This window comes from Cavia porcellus, unplaced genomic scaffold (genome assembly GCF_034190915.1).
Source record: "Cavia porcellus strain 051 isolate PalLab524CR breed Dunkin Hartley unplaced genomic scaffold, mCavPor4.1 scaffold_2, whole genome shotgun sequence".
Classification (NCBI taxonomy): domain Eukaryota; kingdom Metazoa; phylum Chordata; class Mammalia; order Rodentia; family Caviidae; genus Cavia; species Cavia porcellus.
This window is the reverse complement of record NW_026947485.1, coordinates 21,552,805-21,570,631: the sequence shown is the minus strand read 5'-3', so window position 1 is coordinate 21,570,631 and position 17,827 is coordinate 21,552,805. Positions and strand designations below refer to the sequence as shown.

General features: G+C 40.2%; 1 protein-coding gene across 16 annotated transcripts in view; it reads right to left on the bottom strand.

Annotated features, from left to right (window-relative positions):
* Hdac9 (histone deacetylase 9) overlaps positions 1-11,086 on the bottom strand; it is an 849,535-nt gene extending 838,449 nt beyond the window's left edge. For 13 of the 16 annotated variants that reach the window (XM_063233991.1, XM_063234068.1, XM_063234058.1 and 10 more), the window contains exon 1: positions 10,930-11,086. The gene's annotated coding sequence lies outside the window, so the exon portion shown is untranslated. Of the gene's footprint in view, positions 1-5,284; positions 5,415-10,149; positions 10,324-10,446; positions 10,590-10,929 lie in introns of those variants that run through there. The other 3 variants (XM_063234003.1, XM_063233999.1, XM_063233996.1) reach the window with 3 other exon arrangements.
* Positions 11,087-17,827: the final 6,741 nt, after the last annotated feature.

Genomic DNA, 17,827 nt, shown 5'->3' with positions numbered 1-17,827 from the left:
CATTCTGAAGTCTCACTCCATTTAACCTCTACTTTTCATTTGACTTGGGAGGTTTTAGTTATATTTTTGAGATGTAATTTAAATTGAATGTATTAGAGAAAAAGCAGTAACTTTTTTTTTTTTTTTGTCTTTTTCCTTTTTTTATCGGTACCGGGGATTGAACTCACGACTGCTTGCTTGCAAGGCAGGCGCTTATGCCACTGAGCTAAATCCCCAGCCCCAAAAGCAGTAACTTTTAAAGAGTAGTCTTGTTAATAAATAAATTAGTTCATAAGTTTAGGCCAAAACCATGGCTGAACTTTATCAATAAAAGCAGACAAATATTGTTTCATGGTAATGCTAAACTCAAATATTTATTTTTAATGTAGGTAACTATAAAAACAAATCAGGTCAAACAGATAAGTAGGAGATCTTAAAATATATTTATAGCAGGCACAAAAGAAAGTTCTCTCTTTACTTTCCCAACTTGCCAAAAATGAACATAAAACCTATTTCACTTCTTAGAGACTTTTTAAGAGAATGCTTATCAATAAGTTTAAGGAGATAAGTAGGACTAGCTTCTCATCATTAAACAGCCAGGGAAAGCAACAGTATGGCCAGAGCACAGTTACCAAATCACAAAACACAAAATCATATACACTGCTCCTCAGTTTTTCTTGATTATGAGACGACTGCTCAAAAGCACACTTTTAAGTTCCCTCAATGAGTAACCACGTGCTGAAATGAAAGCAGAAATACAGTGGAGTATCTATATATGTTATGGAGTAATATATATGTTATCCAAGTTTAAATGGCTTATTAGGAAAGAAAGGAATTAATGTAGAAACCGCATCTTTTGGGTACTGAGGGAAAACTGTGAAAACCTAGCACAGACAAAACCGCCTTGAAAAGGGGGCAAAGTGATCCACAGAATGTAGTTCAGTCTTCTTCAGTCTTTGTGCATTACCCTGAATAGAAATATTGGTGCACAATTGAGTTTGGTACCACTAAGTTAGACTAAAACAGTGAGTGAATGGCAACTTTCCATGCAGAAGTCTGTGCTGTCAAACTCTGCCATGTAAGATGACTAGTCAAACTCTAGGTATAAATTTCTTAAATGTTGCTGCTTGTTAAGAGATTATTTCAATTTATTTGCCTATCATTGCCTTTATAACACTTATATATTATTAAACTTAGTATTCTTGCAAGAAATAATGGTGCAATATATGTAAATATATATTTAGCCAACCCCCAGGCTAAAAATATGTATGATGGATTTTAACCTAAGTTTTACTCTAGCAGACCTAAAGCTGCATAAAAAAGCCTGGCCACTTCCAAGAAGCAATTCCTCCCTTCCAAATGGTCAGTCCTGTTGCAATGATTTCATGCATTTTGGCAACAGCTGAGAAACTTGTTATGGTGGGATTACGTCTTATGTAAGATGTAAGTAATGAATTTTTCTGTAATTAAATGTTTCTGGTGCTCTTCTTCCTTCTCCTGTACCATAAAGAAGAGGAAAAAGGCAAGATAAACAAATCAATAGGAGAGAAAGATATTCAGACATTTTTCAGAATGTAACAACTTTCAGATCTGTTCAGAAAAGCAGCAGACATTGAGACATAATAACGAGTATGTGCTACCACAGCATCAATACTAGCAATGACAACGATAATGATATTAATGAAAATAATGTTATCCAAGTTTAAATGGCTTATTAGGAAAGAAAGGAATTAATGTAGAAACTAGCAAAATACGAGGAAATCTGGGGTTTTTTTTAAAGGACAAAGCATATGTAAGATTTATTTAGTGAAGTGGTGAGGCTCAGGACTCTTAACAAGGAAATGATGAAAAAACAGATCAGATAGTGAGCAAGCGAAGAGATGATGTACAATATTGCTGGTCATTTGGGAAAAGAAGGGAAGCAACTTGATGAAATGTATCTGTTTTTAACATAATAAAACTCACTTCATCCTTCCAACAGTGACAAAATCCAATAACACCACCATCTCCCTGCCAGAAAACTGCAATGGTATTGGCTATGTGGGCAAATGAGTCTGAGAAAGAGACATTATCTTCTGGATGTGTGCTCCCCACTAGCCACAGGAGACATCTCATAATTAAAATTAAGTGAAAGTAAATTCAGGCCCTTGGCCCCACTAGCTAAATTTCAAGTTCTCAGAGGCCGCATGTGGTAGTGGTTACGGCACTGGGAAGCACAGATATAGAATACTTCCATCATCACAGAAAGTTCTGTTGCACAGCACTGATCTCTACAACCGTTAGAAGTGTCCAGGGTGTGGCACATGAGCTCTAGAAGAACACACACACACACACCCCAACACACAAACAAGTCCAATAAGTTATTTCATATTGGAATTACTGTTTTAGACATTCAGAGACGGAAGATTAAAATAGGATAGTCCCTGTCTGCAGGGAGCTCACAGGGCAATAGGAAATAACATAAATAAGCAGGTCATATCAACAGTAAGAAATGCACTTCATGCTGTGGGGGAAAAAAAAAACAAGAATAGTTGACACCTTCTCTCTGAATTCAATGAGCTTCCAATACAGTTAATGACAAACAAACAGAGTAAGATGTAAAATCCCTACACTGGCAAATAAATGTTTGCAATTGTGTTCTTCAAACTGAGATCCACAAGTCTGATGTGAAATTCTTTGTCTGCTATGGGTTGTTGTTAAAATGATAACCTAAAAAGATAAATATAAACTTATTCTTGTTTGTTTGTTTGTTTGAGACAGGGTCTGTGTAAGTTACTAAATTCCCTGGGTTAGACTTGAATTTAGGATTCTTTTGCCTAGGCCACCCAGAATGCTAGGATTATCATCACGTACCACCATACCAGGCTTAAATGTATTGTAATTGATTTCTAGATAAGTACATGAAAACTAAATACTACCTACTGAATTTTCATTCCTTTGCTGCTGATGTTGTCAATCATACATGCACTAGTAAAGGTCAAAAATATGCAGTTTACCAAATAAATTAAATCTGATTAGAGAAAAGGTGAGGATGGATTAGTCATTATAGAAAGCAGGCTAATGCATGCATCCAAAATATAGGCTTCCTGCACTATGGTGGTTAAAATCATCTCTGTGTAGTTTCTACACAATCTGTTCTTCATTCGAGCAATTCTGAATATGGCTTACACATTTGATTTAGAATTCAATAACTCCATAGTGCTGATCACATTTTTAAGAGAACAGAATAGTTATAGAGTTCTCAGTTGACATCTCATTAAAAATCACATTTAGAGGATTATTTAGTGGCAGAATGTTGGTTATATATGAAGTCTGATTACCCCAAACCAGCAAACAAAGCCTGAAGTTAATTTCACATGTTTGTTTTAAACCTACTTTAAAAGTATATTTTTAGCATTTATACTGATATAAAACATAAACGCAGATTAACTAAGAATAGAATCAGAGGCTACATCTTTATACTTTCTCACCCATGCAGGCAATGTAATTTCAATATATATCATTTCTCACATAATTTAGTATCATTTCTTTTTATTTTCATCAGCTCTATTGTTCACATTTGATATTTTTCATAGGTTTTGGTTTTGATAATTTATAATAACTATAAGCAAAAGCATTTACATCTATGATTTCACATATATAAGTAAAATGCTTATTAAAAGTAACAAGTTCACATCATACAGATCACCCTCAGCCAAAATCAGCTCATTCTTCCTGGGCCTTTAATTTCAATAAAGTACTCATAGCAAATCAAAGCTCTGCCCTCCTTCCTATTAAGGTATGGCTCTCTAGTAGGTTACAGTCACTGCAGAGACCTCAAAAACATATGTAAATCATACTTACATTAAATGTGCTACTATATTTCAAAAGTATAAAGATGCTGTTATTGATAAGATGCAAATTCCAAATTCCTCTAAGATTTGACTCATTCAGCAGCTTTTATTTTAACGATGGATTTTCTTTACTATTAGAATTCAATATGCAAGCCTGTGAGAAACATGGGCATCTCCTAAACTATCATAGGCCTTCAGAGAAGAGCAAGACCACAGTGCACAGCAAGTTATCAGAGAAAATACGTATCACAAGAGATGCAAGGTCAGCCTAGAGAAAAGGAAAGCAGAGAAGGTATAACTTAATAATGGGCACACAATCCCACTAAAACCCTAGAGGTTTGAAAGTCTGATTTAGACTTATGTATTAGTCAGACAGCAGCAACAATTAAAAATGAATAACTAATAAAGATAATGTGAGGTCACACTGTGAAAGAACTTGTTTGAAATTTAGGAGTTTAAAATCTGGCCTAAGCTGCCTTGGGAAATCTAAAATTTATATGAAGAAAATAGCTTATTTCATGATTTTCTGAGATCTGGTGTCTGGAGTAGGTTATGGTAGACCCTAGTCAGTATGGGGGTGACTCACAATTTCTCTTTTTTTGCAATCTGTACTATTTTAGAGTCCAGATGGGATAATCACAATTGCCCATCTACATGACCACCTGGAGTGGTCCATAAATATCTACTTGACCTAAAACAATCCAGGCAGACTACTTCCTTAGGGCATTCAGTTTAAAATGTTTATACTTTGACTAAAGCACCAAGGAAAATCTTAAAGGCTGCCTCATATTGTGTTAGGATGCAGGACACAACTGGGTAAAATTAACAGAAAATAGATGAGACTTCTTAAGTTCAACACTGAGCTTATATTTTACAGCAGAGCAGCAAGAGAACTGGGCCAGTGATTCTAATCAATGGAATCAGATCCATTTAAAGAAAAGACTTTAAGTACATAAAATAGAAGAAAAAAGTAGAATATCTATGAATAGAATTCAGAGGTACCACAGAGTAGAAAGAGGGACCGAGTAATAGAAGAACAAAGGAAGAATGTCTCAATAGACTTTTCAAGTAGATCAAAACGTTGGTATCTAAAAGAGCTATAGAAAGAACCCCATGGCCAAAGAGGCAATGAGAATTCATGTTTCCTGATTTAACCTCATAGTAGAAATCTACATATAGGAGAGAAAGGAGACATGGAGCTTTTGATTTTACCAAAATGATAAGTTGAAATAAAAATGCACAGCTTTTCCTCCTGTTTCTTACTTTTAGATCTAAGAGAGACCTATAAGCTGTGCTTCCTGCTGGGAAAATAAAAGAAGGCATGAGACAGCATACACTCTCATTTCTCTCTTTAACCCTCATCTTCCAGTATGCAGTTCTCGCAAGATGAAGGATGGATCCCAAGAGTGGCTGTAACAGACATTCACTTCAACATGTGAATTAACAGCATTGTCCCCTAGAAAGTCACTTACCATTCATGAGGTTGAGATGTGTAATACGACTGTGGCCTTTAGAATCAGACCTGGACTCAAATCCCCATGTCACCCCTAGCTGAAGGACTCTTGGCAAGATGCTCAGCAATCTTTCAAAGTCTCCATTTACCTGAGTGGTTGGGGGGGGGGGAAGAGTAGTGAAATTTGAACCAAGCTGTCAGAGATGAGACACAGATTAGATAAAATGGTTCCTACATAGTACGCCTGTGTCCAAGGGGCCCTCATGCTTCTGCAGAGCATTCCATAGTCCTTGGGCCACAGACAAAGCACCATGGATCTGCTGTGGTCCTTGGATCTGTTCTATCCTAATAAAATGAGAGAAGGCCATGCTGTAGGGCTCAAAATCACAGCGCTAGTTTTTTGCAAGTACTGGTGCAATCCAATCATAAGTCTTTCACATGTGGAATATAGAAACTAAGTCAATCCCTAGACTACCATGTGCTAGTAATTTCTTTTAAGAGACATCTGCTTCTCTCTAAAACATCATCATTTCTCAATGAAGTTGAGTAACAGCATCTTCCCAAGTCCAAAAAGTACTTTCTTTCCAAGGACTTGTACAACTGCAGCCATTTTTCAATTCAATCCTAGCTCTGGATGGCTATCATGTCAATCCTGGTCAAAAGGTAAACATTTCATGAAACAGTTATCTTTTCACATTGTTTATTTTTTTCTTTAGCAGTGGACATTTGTCATTCTTTTGGCCATGAAAACTGAGCTACAGCACCAGCCTTCTCCCCCCCCCCACCAAGGGTATCTTATTAAGTCACTAGGTTGCCCAGGTTGGGCTCAAATTTGCATTCCTGCTGCCTCAGGCCCTAGCATACTGGAATTATATGTGTGCACCACCAACCCAGCTCCTAGTACACACACACATGGAGAATTCCTTTTTGTATTACAGAAAATATCTTCCCCTCAGAAGCTTGTGTAGGCAGTAGCAGCAGTAGCGTCTCACAGGATCAGTCTGCAGAGTGATTCTGAGATAATTCTAACCAAATGGCTTCTACATCATGTCTGTTCACTGTATCAGATTTAGGAGGCAGCCAATGTGGTAGACACATTCCAAGGTGATCTCCATTGGTCATGTCGTTGTACAATCAATCCCCTCTTCTCAAGTTTGGGTGGAAGATATGTGTTGCTTCTAACCAAAGGAGTATGGCAGAAATGATGGATGTCACTCCATTGATTACATCATATGTGTATATATATATATGTATATATATAATCTACTCATTATCTTAGACTCTGTCTTATTCAGTTGGAGCAAAAAAGACTGAAAAGAACATTGCCATGTCCAGGAGATTATCTGGCAAAGGCAGATTCTAAGAGCTAAGAGTGCCACAAGGAGATAAATCTTGAAAGCAGCATTTACTGCTCAATGAGACTTTAGTCCTGACCAACATCTGATGAGACTCCCAGACACAGGACCAAATTGAGCCACATATGGACTGCTGAGGAAGCAAATAAAGGAACATACATGTTGTATTAAGTTGCTAAGCTGAAACGTGTTATACAGCAATAGAAAATGAAAATGATACCCTCTACTAAATTCATCTGGTGCTTAAACACTATTTCATAACTTGCTACCAACTGCCTTGAGTAATATACAATCTATCTAAATTTTACCTTTCTTCCAAATTCCACAAACCACTATTCCACAGGAACTAGATCCGTCTACACCCATCTTCTTCCTATCATAGGAAAGTGGCATTTCCAGCAATCACAATCTTGCCAGCAATACACTACACTCTCTGTTGCAGCAAAGAATAGAGTGGGAGTTTTCCTCTCTTTGAGGTGCTAAACCAAACTCATTACAGCAAATTGTGCACCACACTTGAGCAGTCAAATTTGTTTCTGTATTTCACATTGAAAAGGATTTATATGAGCTCCCATAGATATACACTTAGGGAAAGTGACAGTAAAAATATATTAACCTAACAAAGAGCACCTGGTATTGCTTATTCAAAAAACTAAAAGTTAATCTTCAAAGAATATATATGAGCCTACATAAGATTACATATTTGCATTTTCTGTGAAATTGCAATGCTTTCTTCTGCATTCTGGATAATACATTCCTCTTATCAATAACAAGACAATACCAGAATGCTATTACCTTGATTGAAAACTCCTGTTGAGGTTGACAGAGAGATTTCATGGATCCATTTTCACTTTGTGAAGTCTATTAATAGAGTTCTAAAGTTTACGAGGACAGCAATGACTAGGTTATGCCATTAAACTTTCATTCACTTTGATGGTAAGCCATAGAATCAGAGTAATAAAAGAAGATGTCTTAATACATACAACATAATCCTTGACCAAAACTGCCTGGTTCTGGAGTGGACAATCCATTACTGTCCTCTGTTAAATCTTCCCCAAAATTGGGTTCTGATCTCTCTCACTGGTGACACTGACCATACTCAAGTTTGACAAATGGGCTGATCAAAATCAAGGGCTGCTTTGATCAGTAAAGGAGCAGTATGTGGCTTACAAGGTGACCCCAGTGGATGAAGGGCAATGTGTAGACTATGAACTGACTGCCAAGGTAGATACCCCGCAGAAAGGTGTGTTTGTCTGTCGTAGCACCAAGTAGTAGTAACAGTTCTCCCCCAATCGGCAAGAGCCCATATCCTTAGGACTGTACTGACTGGTTTAAAATCCAGTCTGCACATATATAAGCATGAACACTTTGAAAAATCTAGAAATAGGAAAATGTACAAAATCTTCATAAGAAGTCACTGGAGTAGCTTGTTGTCATGATTAGGAAACAAAAAATATATGTTATTCTCAGTTTTCCACAGACTTCCCTAAATCTTGGGTCTACAGTGCACTGCTGTCTCCTTCCTAAAATGAGAACAATATATCATCTGATTTCTCAAATGTTAGGAGGAATTATCAAGAAATATAAGTTATAATAACAAGCTGGAAAACAGTTGTGCATGTCGGGCAATAAAAATTAAGTATGATGCCTTTATTGAAAGAAAAGGGATTCAAGCAATAAAATTCCTTACCAACTTAAACATTAATATACATTTTAAAACAAAAAAAATCAATTGAAGTAAAAATAAAAAACCACATTTGGATGCAATAACAAAAAAATGTCCATAAGTACAATATTTCACTAATGAGAAGGTACAGATGCTACATACAGAAGGATTTTATGATGTCCATATGTTTCTCAAATGACTCTCCTTGTTAGCTATTTCTCCAAATCTCTATTTAAGAATAACCTATACCTTCCTACTGAGAGAGTGTAAATGATAACACACTGTAATATTTCAACAAATTAAACTTATTGCAATAGAAAGAAACAAAAACTATAAAACTCAAAACACCACTAGACATAGATACTAATAAAAATATGAATTACAGAAATTATTTAAACTAAAAAAATTTACATGGTAGTTAGCCTTCAGATGTGTAACCCCAAATAGAAATTAATCTATAGTCCAAATATATATACCTATAATTATCTATGTTATCAGTATCTTCATTAAGCAACTATTTATGCTATTTAATGGGCACAGTCAGTCTGATCACAACTATCACAAAAATCTATAACCATATAGCAAATTACCCTTAATTTTAGAGGAGTTATTACTATTTTTCTAGAAGATGGAAGCTCGTTATGCCCTCTAGCCAGTGTTGTCTGCCTTTTCAATAGAGGCCAACATGCTAGGCCGAATCACAGAGAAAGAAGAGCAGCAAAACTGAAAAAAAAAAATCTATCTCCTATCTATAAACTGGTACTTAATTTAAAACTCTTAACTTCTTTCTACACAATCTTCCATAAATCTAATCATGTCTGTTCTGTGGTGAAGATTAGTGGTTCAGGAGCAAAGCCGGGAAAGCAGGTCTCCCTCTAGCTGGCAACCTATCAAAGGTCAGACTCGGAATTCCCACTGCACAAGCACCTGTTTGGTGGCTGAAACACATAGGAAAACATTAGCTTTTTCCCACACAGAAAAATGATACATTCCCCCAAAATGCTGCCTATTTAGAGATCTACCCCATTGAAATAAAATACATGAGAATAAATTACACATAAATGTTACAACTGACTAAATTATTTGGCCTTTTGGAATTACAATATTAAGTTTTTTAATATGAGTGGCTTGCAGAAGATCCATCAATGATTTGCTGTTTTGGTAATTAAGTTGGTCCAAATTGGGAATGTGGTTTGAAAGGATAAGAAAAGCCAATTAATTAGCTGTGGTAAAAGGCAAATATATTAAACAAAAAATTTCAGTCATAGTAATTTCCATAATAAACATCCAAAGCACCAAAAACTAGTTCAAGAGGTATCTTTCTCCAAACATGATTTTTCAATTGTCCTGATTTATTAACTATAACATATTCTGTGCTATTACTGATTACAGGATTCTGGGGCATCAGAAAATAACGTCCAGACTTTTCAAGTGGAGAAAGATTTTTAAGTTTTGTTACCAAAGATTTCAAATTGTACTTTTAAGTTCTCTATATATCTATGTGCTCTTCTTTCATAGATTTCAGTAATGCCTGCAAGATTTGAGAACATGACTATGCTCCAAATAGTTGTAATTCCTCAATCTTACTCATTATGAGACATCTTAGCACACCAAGAGCATTCATCTACTGCTATAAACGTTATTTTTACCATTTGAAGAGGAAAAATGTTAACTCTTCACTCCATTTTCTGGAAAAAGTGAAACTTTTTCATCCATTATTACCGCACCTTCATCTTTTACACACACACACACACAGTTCACATGTCATGGGATATACTGTATGCATACACATATATCCCATTTCTCACAGATTGTAAACTGCTACAGTAAACCTAGAAGTTCCCTTTAGGAAATTACACGCACCTCATAACAGGGAAAACAAACAGGACGGCTCTGCCTGAAATCAGGGCCCAGGAGACTCACTGGAGAATCTTCCAAGCGCACATCCCAGGGGCCGCACCCTCCGCTCCGCCTCGGCCCCCTCTCCTGACCGCTGCGCCCCTGGCTCCGGAGGGCAGCGTGTGCAGACACACAGGCCTGTGACAGCGAGCAGGCAGGCGACTGCTTCAGAAGCAACGCGACGCTGCCGGCGGGGCCCAGGGAACGCCCCCCGCCCTCCGCCCCCTGCGGTCCCGCCGTGACACCCTCGGCGGCGCTAACCGGTGCACCGTCACGCATGCATCGCTCTCCGTACGGCAGTCCAGGAACTGCCCCATCTCCCGTCCTGCAGCTCCTGAACTTTTCTTAAAACCCAGTATTCCGCTGTAGAGACGTGGAAGTGCGGTCCCCACCAGCCGTCCAAGGTACCCCCACTAAGTATCGCTCCCCTCAGCTGAGCAACACGTTGGTGGTACAAACTTTTCCTTCACACCTCAGATGCAACGCGAACGGGGTGGAGGTCTAGGGGCGAGGGGGGCCGCGCCACGGACCCCGGCCTCGGCTCGCCCAAGCCAAATGTCAGCGCCTTCACCCGGCTCACCCGGCTCCCAGCCCGACCCGGATCCCTCGGCCACCCATCTCGGGGTGGGGAGACGCGGGCCCAGTCAGAGGAGATGCCGCTAACCCGGGAACCCGAGCAGGGAGCACCCCAGTTCCCAGGGCTTTTCCCGAGCAGGAGCCCGGCCGCGCCGCGCCGCCACTCACCTCCGCGCGCTCCCAACGAGGCTGTCGCGCCCCCCGCGCCCCGCGCCAGCGACCCCCTAACTTCGCCCCCTTCTCCAAACAGCCATCTTCCGAGCGGAGCAGAGAGGAGAAAGGCGAGGCAGGAAGCAAGCGTGGGGATTAAAGTTGACTCGGGGACCGCGGCCGCTCCTCAGCCGGGGATCCCGCCGCGGCGGGCGCCGGGGGACGGGGCGAGGGCGCGGGCCGGCTCGGGGCGCGCGGCGCGGGGTGCGGGGCGCGGGGTGCGGGAAGCGGCGGCGCCGCGCGCGGGGGGAGCTCGGAGGGCGGCCGCGGGCGGCTGCGAGCTGAGCGGGTGGCGGCGCGCGGAGGATTTGCTAAAAATAGCGCTTCTTGGGGAGGGGAGTGGGGGACGGAGGTGGGAGGGAGCCGGAGAGGCCGGGCCGAGAGCCCCGGCGCCGCGGAGGCTGGGCGGGGCCGCGCGCGGAAGGGAGGCCGGGGCCGCGGGGCGGCGCGGCGGCGCTGGGACCCGCAGGGCCGAGGCGCGGCGGGGCGGCGGCTCCGGGGCCACCTGGGCGGCGCGCGGGGGCGGCCGCGGGGTGGCGAGGCCGAGGGCGAGGGCTGGGCCAGGGAATCTCAGGAAAGGACCCGGCAGCCCGGCAGGACTCGGGCGCTCTGCAGCGGGGCGGCCCGCGCAGACGCCAGGTGACGGCCGGTGACCGGCGCGCACGCTCCTCCGCCCGGCCCGGACAGCCTGCGGCGGGACCGAGCCGGGTCAGGGAGGCGCCCGGCCGCGCCTCGCCCACCGCGCCGCCGGCCGCTCGGCCCCGCGCTCAGGTGCGCCCGCCTGCTGCCCGCGCTGCCCGGCGCCGCCGGGAGGAAGAGAAGGGGGGCGCGTTCGGGGCGTTACCTGGGACGGCCCGCTTCTGCCTGAAGCTTTGGGGATCGTTCGAGACAATTGTAAAAGAAAATGCTACAGTTAAGATGTTGTTTTGTTTTTCAAGGACCAAAGGGGAAACCGGGGAAATAGTGATGGTTGATGGAACTGTCACTTAGGGTTGCCGCGTTTTGAGGCTGAACCGAGAGGACCATCGCTCTGAAACCAAGGCTAGCAGAAAGGAAGCGGGTAGTGGGTTGGATAACTGAGTAGGGCTCCTCTTAAGTGTTTTTGTTGGGTTTTTATTATTATTCCTTCTATAACTTGTCTATGTTAGGATTACTGATACCTTTGTAAGGCTTACCATAAACTGTAATTCTAAACATACTTGTCTAGTGCTAGCAAATGCTCGAAGAGGCTAGTTTGATGATATGTCTAAACTCTGACCCTCACACCCACAGGAGCTAGTGTCTCTACCTATACATTTATGGTTTTCCTGTGTGTCAGCTAAACCCAGCCAGCCTGAAGAGCAGAGAGACAGAAAAAAACAAGAGAGACCTAATCCAGTGCCCTCCTTTTCAAGGAGGGAACTGGGACCCACAGGATGATTTGTCCAAGGTCTCACAAGGGCAGGGTTCACATTATAGCCAGACTACCAGTGACATAAGATCAGGTAACCTGGAGAAAAGAAGAGCCTCCTGCTATCTGTAATTGAATCAGAATTCAGCATTTACCTCAGGGTGAAAGGCTGTGATGGCTAGGTGTGGCCCTTACTTTGCCCCAATCAGGAAGTCACATTCCACTAGCTTTGAGTAAAAAGGGCCACACTCCTAAATCTGATGCTAGAGCTGCAGCTAGCTTAACTTTCTATCCACGTCAGGGATCCTGTTAATTAGCATGATGAATCTTAATAATGGGCTGTGAGTGATGAAATTGATGGTATTGATTAAAGTATTTTAGAGCTACTTCTCATTGGGATACGAGCCAGGTATAAATATTTAGTAACTTTACCGCCTTTGATCTTCAAAATAGAGTCCTCTCAGAAGTAGTCAAGTGTCCTGCTTTGTTAATGTTTCTTCTGAGGTCAGAAGATGGCTCCATGAACTGTAACAGAAACAATTCTCCCTCTGTCATCTCCAGAGAAATACTTTCATGACAAGTGTGATTGAGACACACAGTTCCTGAAGTTTCAATGCTCATCTGAAATGTTTATGTAGTAAAATATGCATGCCAGAATTTGAACCGGTTTGCTTTTTCCTTTTATAACGATGGTACAGGAAGCAGTGAATCTTCACATAATTATTTATGCCTACCACATCTAGGGGATTTCATAAGACAGAGCTGCCTTCCTCAGCATTCCCTTACATATTTGAATGTGGACTCTGAGCAAAGTACTTGCTAGCCACTACTGGAGATTGAACTATTTTAAAGTATGATTTAGAAGAAAAAGATACAATTTTTCCGGAAAGTCCTGTTGGGGTTCTTGTGCTCTTGTTCAGACCTCTTTATATTATAACGTATACTACATTGCACTATTTTTTTCTGATTTAATTCTTCCTTCATTTGAGCTCTAGGAAGACAAGGATAACTCACATTTTTTTGTAGTTTTGTAAAAGTAGATGTTTTAGTAGAGCTTTATAGGGTAATTAAGACAATAGTACGGGTAACGCATCCCTAATCTGAAATCTGAAATGCCTTCAGCATGATGCAGAAATGGAAAAATTCCATACCTGACCTCATGTGACAGGCTGCAGTCAAAACTGAAACACTAAAAATATTATACAGAGCTATCTTTAGATTCTGTGTTTAAGGTATACGTAAAGCAAAAGAATTTCATGTTTAGATTTCAGTCCCATCTTTGAAAAATCTCACTATGTATATGCAAATCTGAGAAGGAAAAAGAAACCACTTCTGGTCCCCACCATTTGGATAAGTAGTACACAAATTATACAGAGAATTCCAGTATATCCTCTCAAATGCATTCACCCAATTTCTCCTGTTATTAACATTTTTGTTGGTATAATGCACTTTTTATAATTAGTGACTTGATATATATTATTATTAACTGAGGTCTATAGTTATAATCTTTCTTTAGTTTTAAATAATGAATCCCATATTTCTGTATCAGGATCCCAAATACTAACATAGTTGATGGTCTTGTCTCCTTAGATTCTCTTGGCTGTAAATTTCTCAGATTTTCTTTGTTTTTGATGATAGTTTTGAGGTATTCTGGTCATGTATGTTGTAAGATGCCTCTCTGTTGGGATCCACCTGATGTTTTTTATCATAATGAGTCTAGAATTGTGGGTTTTTGGAAGAAAAAATATAGTGATAAAGCACCATTTGCATCACATTATATCAAGCAATCATAACTAGCAACATGATGTATTACCTGCTTGACCTTGATTATTTGGCTGAAATAATGTTTATCAACCTTCTCCACTATAAAGTTACATTTTTCTCCCCCTTTACATTATGTACTCATTTGGAAGTCACTGTGTGTAGCCCATACACAAGAAGTGAAAATGCATGGCCCATTCTTTTAAGGTAGATATCTACAAATTTATTTGGAATTGTTATGTACTCATTCATTTTTATCTCCAGAAGTCAGCACAATGCCTTCCACATCATATGGCCTTAATGCATATGGAATGCAAGAATAGGATTAAATAAAAATTTTCCATAAGAAATCTGATAAGGTCTAGATATCAGCAGTGACAAAATAGAACTTTCCAACATTTAATCCTCTACAGAAACATCAACTTGAGTAACTATCTATGCACAAAAATACCTTCCTAGAAACAAAAACCAGAGAGAGATATAGCATAAATTAAAAAAAAAAAAACATTGAAAAGACACAAAGAAAGCAGTCCTTTGCTTGGGAAAGGAAAGATAAGTGAATATCAGATTAGCCTCAGACCTCAACTCCAGGCTCATCTAGTAAAATCCAATGGTGTGCAGGCTTGCATGGCCCCAGGCACCAGGCTTCAGATGGTGCCTCTAGGCCAGACTCTTCCTCAGCCCCAAGTTCTAGACAAGCCATGTCAGCCACCGGCTCTGGCTGCTAGAAGCACTGAGCTGACCCCCAGAGCCCCAGGCTTCAGACCTGCCTCATCACCAGGCCATCCCCCAGGGGTTTAGTCATCAGCCTGGCACCACAGGCCCAGCCTCTGGACTGACCATTGAGAAAACAGAATCTTTGTCCATTTCAGGGTCCAGCCAAGAACCTGCTCAACCTGTATAACCCCAGCTTTCAGGGCTATGTCAGCATCCTCGACCTCAGGCATTATCCTGCAACCTCAGCCACAGATTCCAGGCCCACTCAGTGCCAAGCCAAGCCCTGCAGCACCACTCTCCAGGCAGCCCACGGTTCCCCCATACTCCAGTAGACCCATTGTCTATCAGTCCTAAGGTCCAGGCTTCCACCTATAGTCCCCACAGTGCCAGGCTCTAAGATCATCCTTGGGGACCTAGACTCTAGATCTGTCCCCATATCCCTAGGTTTCAGGGATGAACCTGTCACTTGACCAAGTTACAACCTGTGAGCCTAGGCTCCAGACTGACCTCTTGGTCTCAGACTATCCTCTAGGCTACTCCCTACAGCCACAGGCTCAAACAGACCCTTCAAACAGTGAAAATTGCAAAGTTTGTAAAGAAAAACCCAATAGCAAAAGAAACAGAATTGATCAAGTGTAAGAAAGAACCTGTGAACTGGAAGACAGGTTATTTAAATGTTATATTCATGTAATCCTCCACAGGGTTACCTTCCATGATCCCTAATGGATGCCTGAAACCACAGTACCAACTCTAGAGATATTGTGTTAAAAAAAAAAAAAAAACATACATGCTTACAATAAAGTTTAATTCATAAATTAGGTACACTAAGGTCAACACTAATAATAAGAATGGTTGCATTAAGAACTAGAATAAAGAAAAAAAAAAGAACTAGAATAAAGGTGATGGGAAGATAGTTTGCTTCTTTTAAAATATTTTACTGTATTCACTCTTCTGAGGCTTTGAAATGATACTGTAACTATGTGGTGACATGAAGTGGTTGATCTAAGTTTTTAATACAGTTTTAGACTACTACGTTAGGCTCCTGTGCTGTGTTGGTACTGCAGTGCTGTGGAAGTCCATCTTATGCCTGGGATAGCCATGAAGTGACTGATGAGTGGATATATACAGTATGACTACTCCAGAAAAAGGAATGATTCTTGTCCCAAGAGTAATAGTTGGGATGGTGTGTGAGTTCCTCATGCTACAAATGAAAGATGTACATATTAAAACTGTTGAATTGTTTGTTTCTGGAATTTTCCATTTAATAAGTTTGATTCATGGTCAACCACAGATAACTGAAACCAAGAAAGCAAATCACAGAAAACCAAGAACTCCTGTAGTTTGAGAAGAAAAAAGAATTGAAAGAAATAAAGAAGCTTCTGGGATTGATGGGACACCATCAAAACAGTAAATATATAGTTTATAGAATTTCAAGAAGAAGAAAAACCAAAAGATCAGAAAGACTATTTTAAAAATAACAATAGCAGAAAACTTTTCATACTGAGAATGTGTGTGTGTGTGTGTGTGTGTGTGTGTGTGTCCCAAAGTACAGGAAGGCCACATTACCTTATCAAATCTAATCCAAAGAAGATTAAACCAATACATATCATAATATATCAAAAGTCCAAGATAAGGCTGTGAGTTTTGCCCAGGAGCAAAACATATGCTCAAAACAAAAAAAGCAAAAATGATGTTTTAAAAAATCTAATGATAAAACCGGAAAACTAAATCTATTGGAAGACAAATTGGGTAAAAACCTTGAAGACATAGGAGTAGGTAGAGAATTCATGAATAGGACTCAAACCACACGGGAAATACTTCCCAAGGTCAATAACTGGGATCACCTCTTATTAAAAAGTTTCTGCACGTCGAAAGAAATCTCCAGCATAGTGAAAAGAAAACCTACAAACTGGGAAAAAATCTTAGTGAACTGCCCCTCAGACAAAGGACTTCTGTCTAAAACATATAAAGAATTTTTAAAAATCAGACCCCCCAAAATTCAAAGACCCAATCCAAAAGTGGGCATCTGAGCTGAATAAACAATTCTCAGATGAAGAAATACAAACGGCAAATAAATATATGAAAAAATATTCATCATCACTAGTCATTAGAGAAATGCAAATTAAAACCACACTGAGATTTCATCTCACTCCTGAAAGAATGGCCAAGATCAAGAAAATCACCAACAACAAATGCTGGAGAGGCTGTGGGGAAAAAGGAACTCTCCTGCACTGTTGGTGGGAGTGTAGACTAGTGCAACCATTGTGGAGGTCAGTCTGGAGATTTCTCAGAAAACTGGGATTGGAAGCCCCATTTGACTCAGCTATACCACTTCTAGGCATATTCCCAGAAGAACTGAAAGCATCATACCACAGTGATATATGTGCACCCATGTTTATAGCAGCACAATTTGTAATAGCCAGATCTTGGAAACAACCTAAGTGTCCATCAACTGAAGAATGGATAAAAAAGTTGTGGTATTTTTATACAATGGAGTACTACTCAGCTATAAAGAATGATCACATTGAGACATTTATAAATAAATGGACGCAGCTTGAGACCATACTCATAAGTGAAATAAATCAAACTCACATGTATAAATACCAAATAGTTTCCCTAGTGTAAGAAATGATAAGAATACATAATCATGATTCCCAATCATATTGTTTTGAAGCCATATAATGTTTTCACTCATTAATTGCAATGGTTTTAACCTGGGTTGTTCGATTTTAGTGTCTATGATAGTACGAATAGCTATTTTGAAGAAAACAACACAACATAAAAGCTAGTGCTGATTTAATATCATCTTGTTTTGAAGTCCCATCAAGCTGTGGTACATCTGTTTCCACTGGTTTTAACATGATGTATCTTACTATATTTCACGATATGCTATAGTATAAACAAAATTCTTTATAGGCGAAGAGATAATATAGAAACCATTGTTCGTTTTCTATTAACTGGTTCTAAATACCCTGTAATTCTTGCATT